Genomic DNA, 13,844 nt, shown 5'->3' on the forward strand with positions numbered 1-13,844 from the left:
TCACGTGGAGTGTGTGGTGCAAATGAATGTAAAATGTCGTAGAAAAAATGTTATTATCGTGTCATGTTTTTAAGCTCTGCAGAAATGCCTCTACTTACGAAATGAATTGGTTCCACTAGGGGTTTTCTCACCTGAATTTTTTGTAAGTAGACTCATTTAAAGATGATCACATTTGTATGAAATATATTAAAAAAAACATCTCAAACAAACATAGCCAAATGATATATTAAGCCATTCAAATTAATAAGACATGCAAAGACATTGGACACATGTCATGTTTATAAGCTTTGCAGAAATACCTCTACTTACAAAATGAATTGGTTCCAGGAAGGGTTTCCTCATCTTAATTTTTCATAAGTAGAAACTCGTTTTACGTGCCCTAATATTTTGCAAAATCCCCAATGCTACCCAATAAAGCCTTTTAAAGATAATCAAAGTCAATCACATTTGTAGGAAATATAGAAAAAGCTCACAAAAACATAGCAAAATGATTTATTAAGCCATTTAAATTAATAAGACATACCTCTACTTACAAAATGAATTGCTTCCAGTAGTTTTTCATAAGTAGAAACTTGTTTTATGTGCCCTAATCTGTTCCTAAATCCCCAATAGTACCGACTAAACTTTTTAAAGATCATCAATTTATATAAAATTTTGTAGGAAATATATAGAAAAATCACACAAAAGATAAGAAAGTGATTTATTAAGCCATTAAAATGAATAAAACATGCAAAGACATTGGACACAGCTAGATTACTACCACTACTACTCTTACTGCTATAATTAAGTATTAAATAAAAAATAAAAAACATTTTCATGTTAAAAAAATAAAATACAAAAATTAAAACATTTTCATGTTAAAAAAATAAAATAAGAAAATAAAAACATTTTCATGTTAAAAAAATAAAATAAAAAAATAAAATCATTTTCATGTTAAAACAATAAAATAAAAAAATCAAACATTTTCATGTTAAAAAAATGAAATAAAAAAAATTCAAACATTTTCATGTAAAAAAATAAAATAAAAAATAAAAACATCCCCAGTAATCATATTCTCTTGCACAAATAATAGAATATGAGGAACCAAAGAGTATTCCATTCCAATACAGCAACTCACAGCGTCTAGTTTTACTCAATAATTATAAGTTCCAGTTCTATTCAAGCGCTTTAATAAATTTATCAGGCCGTCATCTTGAAGGGGAAAGTCCACACGCCGGAAACTGTTACAGTAGGCGGACAGTATATTCAGTTACGGCAAGAATTTTCCTTTCAAAGCAAGCCACTTCCTCATTGCTGATTTTCCACGCCTCATTGTTGATCTCTTCTTTTTTTTGTTCCTGCGAACGTTGCGTCACGGCCTGCGGTTTTCTGTCGCTAGTCATCGAGCACAGGAAACGTGTTGTGGCAAAACAGGTCCCCCTCACTCTTTCCACGTTTCACGGAGGACCGCAAAAGCTAAATTTAACGCCGTCACCCACGGCTCACCTGCGCGTGCACGTTGGTTTGATTTCAGCTATTTTGTTCACCGGCCTTTTAATATGCTTACGTCTGAGGTTTAGTGACGTCGGCGGCCGCCAAGTCAAGAGCCCAAGCCAATTAGAGGGCGCGACAAGTTACAATGCGGCTCTTCCCGAGTCCGCCGCTTGTTTGTGTGGACGTGACGTCGACGCGTCCGTCTTTGGGCTTCGGGGATTAGTCATATTACTCGGAAGTGGACCAGAAGAGAATTGAAGGCTAATGGCTGATTATTTGGGTGATGCAACAAAATTAGTGTTGACACGGAAGTGCCCATGTCCTCTAAATCGGTGTTTCCCAACCACTGTGCCGTAGAAAATGAAGTGTCCAGAGGTCATAGCTTGTCATTTTGTGGGAGAAAAATCATAATAAGGGTTGATGATATCGATATGAACAACATTGTCCAATGACAAAATCTTAATGCTATTAGATTAAGGTCATTGTGGTGCTTATTTTGGTGTCACCTGAAACTGAAGTTGTTTGCGTTCACAGGCTTCAACAACTGTATAAGCATAAAACTGCAATATTATGAAATTAAAGTCATATTGGAAGAGATTTTTTTTTTTAATAATATGAGATTTAAGTTGTGTTGTGGTTTTTACGAGAACCGGACGGAAGTTGTTTGGTTTCAAGGGCATCAACTTTTGGCGATGTAAAGTCTGTGTGGGCAAAAAAGTGCTTATTGCATCATGATAAGAGATTGATTCATATTAATATACTTAATATTATTAGTATTGGGGTATAAAGTCATAAAAAAATGAGATTAAAATGGTTACATTGCTTATTTTTACGTTAAGTTCGGACACCATAGACATCAGTTTATATATTGAAATAGTTTATTTCATTTCTGTTGATAAAACTTTGATGAGGATGACTTTATTTTGTTAATTTTAAATCACAAGATTTTCAGGTGGTGTGTCTTGAAATGTTTTCAATGTAAAAAATGTGCCGCACCTCTAAAAAGGTCGGGAAATAAATGCTTAGTCAATACTTTTATCTGATGAGACATAATAAGTACATCATTGTTTGAAATGTCTGAATTTCACTATCATGCATGCTATCAATTCCAAAGATTGTGATCTGATTGTAAAAGAACTAACATCAATCGCCCCAAGTGGAGATCTAAGGTGAACTTGTTTAGCACTGTTGACCACTCCTTCACGTCCGACCATTCTGTTTTTTTCTTTTTTTTTAAAGGAAATGGCGGTATCCGTGTCAGATCTTTCATCCCGAGCCCCGTTTGGTGTATTGTGAGACCTAAAGTGCCTGCACATGTTGACTCGACTCCAGCGGGGAGGTGGGGGACGCCCCCCGAAAGAGGTGAGTGAACTTGGCCCTCTTCCAGGAGCACAATTGGATGGCTTCCAGCTCAGGTTATGTGCTACGCCAATATTGGATTCAGTCATTGTTTCTCAATGGGAAGCAGGCAGAACAGTAGTCCACAAAACATGTCCACTTGCTGCCTTCACTAATACAAAACACATGGCATTTATTTTCCTAATAGGCAAATTCAATGGTTCAACCTATTAACAAAATTTCATCTATTCACCGTTGTACACGTACAGACGAGCAATTATTTATGTACGCGTATCTTTAAAAAATCCTATGGGCAATTTTGAGTCGTCACCAGAGAGTCCAAATACAAAAAGTCTGTTTTAATTTTTTTTGACAAAAACACTCTTAAAAGCGCTTTGAAATGCTTTAAAAAAAATGGAAAATGACTTTTTTACAGTTTCATAGCTTATAGTTGTGATTGTTTTTAGCAGCTCTGGTTGTGACATCACAACCAGACTTGATGATCACGTCTAGCGAACAAGCGGCTCTCGAGCTGCATGCGGCTCTTTTCTTCTTATCCTATTTTGCCTATACTGCGGCTCTTTGCCTTTTTTCATACTTCTCTTATTTTTATTCCCTCTCAAAACCCACTCCAATTCATCACGGCCCCTTACAAACAAAAAATAAAAACAAATTTGGCAGATTAGATTTTATTACGCCGCTTCTGATGTGAGCTGTGTCTCTTTTGACTCTCACTGTTCTAAATTTTGGCTCTTTTTGTCTACGTTGTTGGCCGCCCCCGATCTAAGGCAAAGGAAGATTACCACGTGTTGTCATTTGTAGAAAAGGAAACTTCTAAAAATAGGCCGCTTTACTCCACCCTTCAACTTAGCGTTGAGCAGCTTTAGCTTAGGTCAGTGTGTTACTATAGTGACCCCATTTAGCACGCCGTGCGGGAGTGTACAAGAGGACGTGACGCTCGGTGAGGCCCCCTTCTCCCGACCCCCGGCCCCCGAACCCGGCCCCCTCCGTAATGGCTGGGGTAACAGCTCTGCGGAGTTCCCCTGGACCAAATCCAGCCTTGATCTCGCTCCCCTCCCGCTGTTTGTACACAGCCCTCTCGGCTCCCCACACATGCTTCCTCTTCTCCCCGGGAGTGTTACGGGTTGGTGCGCGCGCTATTTACCCGCCACACCAAGTGTGGGGGATCGGTTCTTCGGTTCTCGAATCCTTCTCCGCTTTTTCCCAACGTGGCGTCTTTTCTACGGGTTTCAGGATCGCTAACGACGCACACGTGCTCTGACTCAGTTTATCGGCTTCCCTATTTTTGGCAGGACGCGAGAATTACGAAAGCGCTCGGGTTTTCTTTTTGTGGTTCCGGCCAAACCCACGCAAAATACGCTCATCATCTTCTCGCATCGTAACGTCTCGTCTCGCAAAACGGGGCGGTTTTTGCTGGGCGCAATCTATTTGTAACGTCAATATTGTTTTCTTTTTTACCCACGAAATAACCCGCAATATTTGGATAATACAGTGTGACATGTTTCTTCGGCATTCCCACCAGTGGTTCCCAATTGTCAAGGCAGAAAAACATTGTGAGAAATGTGAAGGGAAACATTTGAGCGCAAAAGCAGGGATCACATCAATTAGACAAATACAAATATAATTCAATACAGTCTATTTTGACTGTATTTGTTTTCATCTGTCTGTCAGAAGAAGGACAGAATCCAGACCGGTAAAGCGCAAGGGCGACCCGTAGAAAGCCAAATAAAATCTAGGTGGGCCGCCGAGAACATAATTACGACGGAGGCCTGTTTTGGCACGTTAATCAACGCCCACACGCATCCATCTCGTCGGGATTTTTGAGCCGTGCCGCCGCACGTTTTTTGCGCGCCACCCTGACGCGGTCCGCGTCGCTCCCACGGCTGACAAAGCACGTCAGCGTCGTCACTATTTCCAAAACCTCTCCTTCAATACGCTTTTCTACATGTGACGAAACGTGTTGAAAATTATTGATGTCTCAACACCGGCAAAGAAAATAAGCACTTTATTTTTCGGACTTGAGTAAGTCGTACCAGCCAAAGAATACACAATGAAGAGGAAAAAAAAGTATTTATAAGGCGCACCGAAGTAGAAGTTGCATTTTTGGGAGGGCAATTTTTCAAAAACCAAGAACAAAGTCTGTTATCATAATTGTTTTTCAGATAACTATAGCTTAAAACAATAATGCCGTCAGTGGTCAGAGAAAAAAACATATAAGTTATACTTGAGTGTTAGTATTACCCAAACAATGAAAAAAGTACGACTTATAATCCGGAAGATACGGTAGTATAATTATTTCAATTCTGAGTGTTGTTGTATTATAGTTTCCTATAGGTCTATTGCCCCTTGTTATATAACACTAGAAATATTTTGTATTTATATATTTGGCCTTTTTTAAAATATTTCCACTGATTTTGTGGCTCATTTAATGCTATTAACTTTCGTAATAACAGTCATCAGCCTGGAAAAAAAAAAAAAAATATCAGAAGAAAAACAACACAAGTTGCACTTAAGTATAAGTGACAGGCCCAGCCAAACGATGAAAAAAGTGCATCTTATAGTCCAGAAAATTCGGTATAATATAATGATTTCAATTCAGCCAAACGATGAAAAAAGTGCATCTTATAATCCGTAAAATTCGGTATAAAATAATGATTTCAATTCGTACTTGAGTATGAGTGACAGGCCCAGCCAAGCTATAAAAAAGTACAGTCCCGAAAATACGGTACTTTTTTTTTTTAATCGTCCGATGAGTAACATAGGAATTGTTGTCAGTTGATAAAAAAAGAATGAGTTATTTCAAAGCACCACAGAATGTGAGACATGTCCAAAACATGAGGCCAGAAATGTTGAGTGAAAAAGCCGCACGTCTGTCCAACCCTCCGTTTTTCTCTGTTTATGCGTCTGGCCCGCAACAAGAGTCTTAGACTTGAACCCTAGAAGCGAGACAGCGTCTCAAATTTTTTTTTTTCTCTCCTTTCCCTCACTCTAAACTTAATCTCCGAGCGGCTACGTCACGGAGCGGCGGATGCGACGCCACTTCCTGTTTGCCTCTCTCCACCCGGTGGTTTGTCGTCGCTGGCTGACAGCTGCGAGGAGACAAACACAGCGGGGTCAAAGGTCACGGCGCTTAAGAGTCTACCACCACTTCATCAAACTTTTAGGCCGTTTCCTGGCCAAATATGACTTTTCTGCTTTGGCCTCTGAGATGGGGTACTCAGCCGTTTGGTCGCCGGACTTTTGGTCGCCGGACGTTTGGTCGCCCGGAAGGTATTGATAATTACCATTTAAAATTGTTGCTCAAATTCCCTAAATACAAACTGCGAATGACTATTTAGTCAGACTTAATGCCCTAGTAATTATTAGGCTAAAGAAAAGCTCCACATTTCCTGGACTTTTATTGTTTTTTTGTTGGAGAACTTGTTAAGACCCTGACCAACGTTGCTTCTTAAAGGGACAACGCATGTACATACAAACTCTTTCTTCTACACTCACACGTCCGCTCAGTGAAACTGCTCAGGGCCATTGTTGGCTTTTATTGATGCGTAGACCGTGTTGTTTTACCTTGTTTGGTCGCCGGACTTTTGGTCGCCGGACGTTTGGTCGCCGGACGTTTGGTCGCCCGTTATTTGGGTCCGGGCGACCAAACGTCCGCGACCAAATGTCCGCGACCAAACTTCCGCGACCAAACGTCCGGCAACCAAAAGTCCAGCAACCAAACGGCCGGTCATGCCGAGTTGGAAAGCGGTGGTCCATATTTGTTTTCTTTTTATCACCGTAACCGCTCAATACAAACGTACGTAACCTGCATTCTGGCAAATGAGCGATGTTTTTTGCTCGTCATCTGTCGCTATTGGAGAATCTCCCAGTGACAGTGACACCCAGCCTCGGTATAATAGAAGGCAATTACAAGCCCGAGCGAAGGTTGGGGGGGTGACGGGGTGGATTGCGGGGACTTTTGTACAACCCTCCTCCTGAGATAATGACATGCAGACACCCTAAAATTAATTGCTACAAAACATCTGACGAGCTCGACACACACAGAGCCGTCAAACTCCTGGAAAGGAGGAGAATGAAACAATACCATCATGCAACTTTGCACTGATGCACCGGGAAGAAAAAAAAAGACGACGAAACGGCTGGGAAAGGGGGTGTGCGTATGAGGGGGGGGTCACAAAACAACTATCTCGTTTGTAACAAAGCGCGTTTTCATCTAAATAAAGAAGGCAAATACAATAGAGTCGGATACCTTGGAGACCAGAGGACTACTTCTCCATGGCAACCAATACGGTGTGTGACAATGGCGCAGTGCAAAGGTTTGAACTGCTAAAGCTGTCTGGGAATGCACAGATAGATGGAAAGCGCCAACGCCAGCGCCAGCGGAGGGCTGTCGTTGCGCCCGTAATGAGAACGCACACTGTCACCATTCCGCAGCCGCAGGGAGAAAAGACAGGAAAAAAAGAGCAACTTGCTGACTTTTCCGCTCCAATCTGTTTCTTTGGCCAACTCATTGAGCTGCCCAATTGTTGCACGCCGCCCGTTCCTATTGGCGAGTGCGTCTTTTCGGCCAAACGTTTGCCCGCTGTTACTATGGAGTCGTTTTGAGGAAGCGGGAGATTCTATTTTCATTTAATGGTGCCATGTACGGAGCGTGCTGGGTGTGCGCCCTCGGACGCCGTCGTGTTGGGGTTTAATACGCCACGTGTTTGACTTGGAAGGAAAACGCAAATAGAATTTGAATTTCTGAAGCTATTCAAACGAATGAGAGATTTTCCATTTGACGGTGGGAGGTCCGTAGTGCGACGGCCTTTTCCAAAGTGTAGACTAGTGCAAGTCTCAACTCTTTTGTACTTGTCAGCATCACCCAACAATCATCAGCACGCAAACGTCCTCTGTGAGTCTTTATTTTTATTTGCAGCGCACTTTACAGAAATTCATTAGCCTGTCTGCCGCCAGCGTAGGCAGAAAACTATTCCCCCGACTCGCCTGAACTCTCACCCCGCTTTAATGTAAACACTGATCACCTGTCACGTTTCGGCCATTAAGGCCGATACCCGCGTTTTTGTACGACTCATTTATTCCGTGGCGCCGCGCACAACGTTTCCGAGTCCTCATTAGAATACAGCGCTGGGAAATCCGACTATTTTATTTCCATAGAAAGAATTTGAAGAGATAACTTTCCCTCCTTCTGCGGACTATAAGTCGCACTTTTCGCGTACTTTGGCTAGGCGACTTGTACTCATTTTTTGTGTTTCTTTAGGCAAAAGTTATTTTGTCTACTTCATTTTAGATATAATATTTAGATTTTTTTTATAAATGGATTAAAACAACTGGATTAAAAGCCCTGAATATTCAGTTTTTGTAGATCTAAAATGATGTTTATTTGAGCTTTTTTTTAAATATATTTTTAGATTTTACAAAATGATTTTTGAACTAAAAACAGAAAAAATGGATTAAAAAAATGACAATTATTGATTTAAAAAGGGGAAAATCAGGAAATTTAATATACATCTATACTCTTCATTTTAATTTGATCCTAAAACAGAAACTCGGCACTCATGATTTACTTTCCCGGGCCGCACAAAATGATGCGGCGGGCCAGATTTGCCCCCCGGGCTGCCACTTTGACACCGGTGGTATAGCGCATTGGTTTCCTGACAAATTGGAAAAACTGACACTCAAAAATTGTGTTGAAATATAATTATTTCTCTTTTGTTGTGCATTATTTGGCCAATGAGACTTAGCGTCCCAAAAATACGGTACATTGCGTTACGATACATTTGATGAGAACTCCTTTAGAAATATTAGCCCACTTTTTAAAAGCAAAATAGGGTCCAAAAACATTGAGGCCAATCTCCAAATACTATGAAAAAAGGGTTTGCCATCTGCCATATTCTCCCGTATTCCCGCCGCCTCTCCCTGTTTGTCTCAAGTTGTTTTTGTCGTCTCGTCTGTCATTTCATCCACGCACGCGTCCCGTCAGCTGTCACGCTCGCTGACACGCGGCGCTCTCGGTTAAATGATTATCATAAGATAGTTAAGTCTTCTGGAGTTTCCTGATGGAGAACTGTCTCCTCAGCCCTGTAGGCTATCCCACAGCCGCCGTTTCCAGCTGCGGCAGGCGGGGGGGGGAAACGCGGTGGAGGCGCGGCGGGGGCAAAAACGGGGCGAGGAGGGCGGGAGTTTCCAGGCTTTACCTGAGTGGAGCTGTCGTCGCTGCCCTCGGGCTGGCCTGTCAACCAGCCGGCAAAAGTCACTTTCGCTCTCAGTCTGTCAAAAGCGCTTCTCCGTCATTTCCCGCGCCTGCCTTGCCTCTTTATCCACGCGGCTTTTCCTCGCTGGATTTTCCTCGCGCGCCACCGTCGCGTGAAGTCGACCCCGAGCGCACTTTTGACCATGGCGCTCTCGACGTAAAGCACAGTTTTCAAATAGGATGAGACCGCTGGACCGAAGGAGGCTTGAAACTCCCTATTGCAGGAAGCTATCTGTGGGTTATCTGTGGGTAAAAATCATCCCGTAGACATGGAAATAGTTCCCCTTTCATTTCCACGCTGATTCGAGACTTTACCTAAAAATGAGCCATTTTGTCTTCAAAACGTCAGATTTTTTTGTACTGTTTTGCTTTAAGTGACACATAAAATGGCCTCTGATTGGGCAAATTCATTCATTCCCATGGGTAGTGGGGGTGCTGGAGCCCATGCCAGTCAACTTTGGGCTATAGGCGGGGGCTCACCCTGAATCGGTGGCCAGCCAATGGCAGGGCACGAGGACGCAAAGGACAACCAATCATAGCTAGGGGCAGTTTTGACTGTTAGCCAGCTAGCCTAGCATGCTTGTTTTTGTAATGTGGGAGGAACCTGGAGTACCTGGAGAAAACCCACACGAGCCCGGGGATGACGCAGGCAGACTGACTTGGTATTGAACCCACGTCCCCAGAACTGTGAAGCCGACACTCTAACCACTCATCCACCGGGTCTGATAGGCCAAATTTTGACGTCAAATCCTAAAAAAAACTGGCGCAGCAGATGAACTAAGGTTAAAAGTTATTTTGTTTTTAAACCAGTTGACTCATTATGTCTAAATGGTTTGATTACCAAAGAGCTTTTTAAATGTTAATTGCACTCAACTATCATTTAAAAAAAAAAAACTTCATTAACATGTCACTCCAAACAATGGGCAGAATGAAGCATCGAAAAGATACGTAAAGAGTGCTACACACTTTTAGAACCCGAAAAAAAAATAGAAGGGGGAAAATCATGTCCTCTTCTCTGAAGTGCTTGAGGAGCAATTAGATGAAGAGGCTTGGATTGGACAATTCTCCTTAGCCAACCATAAAACATGGCAGCCAGCTTCCAGCTGAAACTAAAGTTGACAAAAACAAATATTTCTATCAAAGTAAACTAAACTGAGAAGTGGGAGGGGCTATACTTTAAACTCCCTAGTTGACAAATGATGGGCTATTTGAATTGTCATAATCCATATGGATTCCTAAATGCCATTTTAAAATAACATTGAGGAACAATGATTAAGGATGTGAAACAGGCCATGGCGCAACTATAACTTTATTTCAGACGTAAATGGTGAACAATAACAAGAATGTGTCAGAAACGCAAACAAAAATGACATTTTGTCGCAAAATGTCAACTGACGTGGCAGCAAATTTTTAGAACGTTTTAATGACTTTCCAGTTGCAGAAGTTACACTCAAGTCAACTAAGTGGAATAAATGATGTCCATAAATGCAAAATAATCTGAAAGAATTACAATTAGTAACTCCTTTATATATTTTTTATACAGAAAATGACTTTCTACTGTGTTTATGTTCAGAACATAATTTGCAAAGAGCTTTTTTGCGGTGCTCAAAAAAGGGACACTTCTGACAAAACCTAAATTTAGAATTAAAAATATAGTCTACTACAAGGGTGTCGGACTCGGGTTGGTTCGCGGGCCGCTTTAACGTCAACTTGATTTCAAGTGGGCCGGACCATTTTAGATATTATATATATATATATATATATATATATATATATATATATATATATATATATATATATATATATATATATATATATATATATATATATATATATATATATATATATATATATATATATATATATATATATATATATATATATATATATATATATTTAAATAAATGGATTAAAAGAACTGGATTAAAAGCCCTGAATATTCCATTTTTTATAGATCTAAAGCAATGTTTATTTTAGCTTTTTTAAATATATTTTTAGATTTTACAAAATGATTTTTGAACTAAAAACACAAAAAAATGGATTAAAAAATGACAATTATTGATTTAAAAGGGGGAAAATCAGGACATTTAATATACATCTATACTCTTCATTTTAATTTGATCCTAAAACAGAAAGTCAGCACTCATCATTTACTTTCCCAGGCCACACAAAATGATGCGGCGGGCCAGATTTGGCCCCCGGGCCGCCACTTTGACACATGTGGTCTACCACACATGTGGTAATTGTTGGCTGATTTGAATTTAGCATTTAGCATTTTTTTCTGGGAGTTGTTTTCTTTATCTTTAAGACTTTTCTGCCAATTTTGAGTGGCCTGAAAATCAGAACGAAACGCTTTAAAAAGACCGAAGAAGCTTCAGGACGTGTTTGTTTAAAGAAAAGCGCTTCCTGTTGTTGCACAGTGAGGAGAACGCCGACCATATTGGGAATCGCCGTGTTTTAAGAAGAGTGACTCACGGGAAGCCGAAAAGGTCAGGGGTCGCTTCTTTTGTAACAGCCGTCAAACAAACACGCCGCGGGGTCGTGAGTCACCCGTCTTTGACGGCGCCGTCGGTCCCGATGTTTGGGATTGTTTCTCTGTCACCTTCTACCTGGAGGACGCATGCTTAGCAGAAGTTATCTGATGCCGGGGTCTTGTTTTTTTGCGTGATACGCTGACACCGACCGGTCCACCTGGGGGGAGCCGGATCCTTTTTCAAACGTCACTGCGGCCCAAAGCTCCGAAGGGCTCGGCTTTTTGCGCTACAAGAGAAAGCGTGTGATCTTTCCGAGCGCAATCATACGGCGGCTCACGTTCCTCGGTCGATGTGCTCCGGGGAGGCGGCGGGGGGGTTCCGCCATACTCGCCATTGTATCGAAACGTAAAGCGCGATTTCGGATTGGGTGCCAGCTGAGTTTTTCACTTTCCACGTTCCGTGACAGAACTCTGCTGGCTCTAGAGGTGACTGTGTAGTTCCCTTTAAAAATAGTACTAAATTAGCCAATGCTCTTCATACCTGGAAGTCAATAGCATTTAGCAAACGTCAACTTCCGTCTCTGAAATTCTTGGCCAATCATATTAAAAGCCTGGCTGTTAGACCAAAAAAATTGCAATCATAACGCTGTCTAACATTGTGCTACGCGTGAGTGTGTGTATGTGTGTATGTGTGTGTGTACGTGTGTGTGTGTGTGTGCGTGTGTGTGTAGTATGTATCATCGTTTATCTTCAACGTACACAAGAGACTAAAGATGGAAATGAGCCCTCGGCTACAATCTGACATGTTTACATATATATGTTCATTAACATGAATATAAATATGTTTATTTATATGAGCTGTCCCTTATTAAATAAATCAAATCAAACGTCACTCTCAGTGAATCTCCTCCATTTTTAAGCAGTACTTTTCAAAGAATAGAGAGCGTTTTTGCTGTAAATTTAACTTTATTTCTGACATAAACCACATTTTTACCTTTAAATTCTGAATGTGGATCTCAAGGGACTCGATTGAAAAATAGGAATTGTTTATGGCTCTCTGGCGTAGTGGTTCACTCGCCTGGCTTTGGCGCGGACTCGATTCCCGTTGCTGACGGTATGATTTTGAGCGCGAATGGTCGTCTGCCCTACGACTGACTGGCGACCGGTCTAGGGTGGAGTCTGCCTCTCGGCTGGGGTAGGCTCCGGCAACCCTCACGAGGATGCGCCGTATGGAAGATGAATGAATGAATGTACATTGTGACATTATTAAAGTGTGTCGCCCGTGCTTTCCACTGGCTGGCTAATAATCAAGTCAAGCTATCAGTCAAGCCAAAACAATGAGTTCTGGGCTCTTTAATGGTCCCTCCCCCGTTCCCCCGGCGTGTCGCTGGCTGCGCGACACAGTGGATCTTTATTTAATTTATCCTCTTCTATTTCACCGCCTCCAATTTTGCGACAGCAGCACCGTCCGCTCGCTTTTGTCGTCCCTTCGTCACCCCCTAACAGTCTTATGTAACCTTTAAGTAGTATTTTCCGGACTATAATGCGCTTTTTTTATCGTCTGGCTGGGCCTGGGACTTATAATCAAGTGGGAATCGTGTATATGCCTTTTATTCTTTTCACTCTGAGTGTGAATAGCGTATGTTGTGGTTTTTAGGCTGTAGTTTTTTAGAAAAGACTTCATATGTTACATAAACAGGTGCATATGTTTTCAGTTGTTCCCTATTTTACTATTACTTTAACATATTTTTATACTTGGTACCGAAAAGTGCAACTTATTCTCCAGTGTGAATTTTACATTTTTTTCCCCGTCATTGTGCATTGTTTGGCTAGTGCGACTTATAGTTCGAAAAATACGGTAAGTTCAGAATCAATTAAAAACATGGTATTTTTTAAATGGGTTATTTTTCAACGTATTCATTAAAAAACACAAAAATAGATTGTTTTATATACATACATATATATGTAATATGTATGTATATACAATGTATGTGACCGGCATTGGTGACTTTTTTTTGCTCTTAATTTTTGCCTGCAAAATTTTGATGGATGCCAAAAGTTTTTGGACACCAGTCTGACTCCGTACATAACTGTAACTTTGAATAGTGCCCGTCCGAGTAATCGTACGATCGCCGTTTAATATTACGAGTAAGGCATTAAACCGGACCTTAATTTTTGAACAGCAATAGTCCAAAATGACAGCATTTTTCCGGCGACAAGGACAGATTTGCTGGACTTTTCTCACCTCCTTGTATGAAAGTAAAGGGAGAAGCAGGCGAGCACTGT

At 41.1% G+C, this 13,844-nt stretch overlaps 1 protein-coding gene across 4 annotated transcripts in view; it reads left to right on the top strand.

Annotated features, from left to right (window-relative positions):
• LOC144082532 (alpha-1A adrenergic receptor-like) overlaps positions 1-13,844 on the top strand; it is a 121,507-nt gene that overhangs the window by 52,305 nt on the left and 55,358 nt on the right. For all 4 annotated transcript variants that reach the window (XM_077609758.1, XM_077609759.1, XM_077609757.1 and 1 more), the window contains exon 3: positions 2,713-2,835. The gene's annotated coding sequence lies outside the window, so the exon portion shown is untranslated. The remainder of the gene's footprint in view (positions 1-2,712; positions 2,836-13,844) is intronic.

The sequence above is a fragment of the Stigmatopora argus genome, chromosome 9, assembly GCF_051989625.1.
Source record: "Stigmatopora argus isolate UIUO_Sarg chromosome 9, RoL_Sarg_1.0, whole genome shotgun sequence".
Classification (NCBI taxonomy): domain Eukaryota; kingdom Metazoa; phylum Chordata; class Actinopteri; order Syngnathiformes; family Syngnathidae; genus Stigmatopora; species Stigmatopora argus.